This window comes from Chaetura pelagica, unplaced genomic scaffold (assembly GCF_000747805.2).
Source record: "Chaetura pelagica isolate M959 unplaced genomic scaffold, ChaPel_1.0 scaffold394, whole genome shotgun sequence".
Classification (NCBI taxonomy): Eukaryota; Metazoa; Chordata; class Aves; order Apodiformes; family Apodidae; genus Chaetura; species Chaetura pelagica.
In genome coordinates, this window is record NW_009952966.1 from 739,444 (window position 1) to 739,821 (window position 378).

General features: G+C 45.5%; 1 protein-coding gene across 1 annotated transcript in view; it reads left to right on the plus strand.

The window, feature by feature from the left end:
• Window positions 1-378, plus strand: part of NMD3 (NMD3 ribosome export adaptor) — a 10,289-nt gene that overhangs the window by 201 nt on the left and 9,710 nt on the right. The window lies entirely within an intron of this gene.

Sequence of the window (378 nt, forward strand, 5' to 3'; positions counted from 1 at the left end):
ATATAATAATATACAATAATATATTATAGTAAATAATAATAATAAATAATAATTAATATAACAATATATATAAATATAATATAAAAGAATATAATCGTAGCTATATAGCACAAATAGAACAGTTAATACTAATTGAAAACCAGCAGGGGGGAAGATAAGAAAGCAGTGCAAAGCGACAGGCTTGTCACTAGGAGCGACATTCCACCAGGTGCCTAAACCTTCCGAACAGCTGGATGCCGGAGCTGAACAGCTGGAAACGACACCGAGGCGGCTCCGAGGCAGCATTTCTGGGAAGCCCCTCAGCAGGGACCCCTCGGAGCCCGCCCGGCGGGCAGCACCGCCCGCAGCAGGGGCTGCGGGGAGGGAATCGCGGCTCCA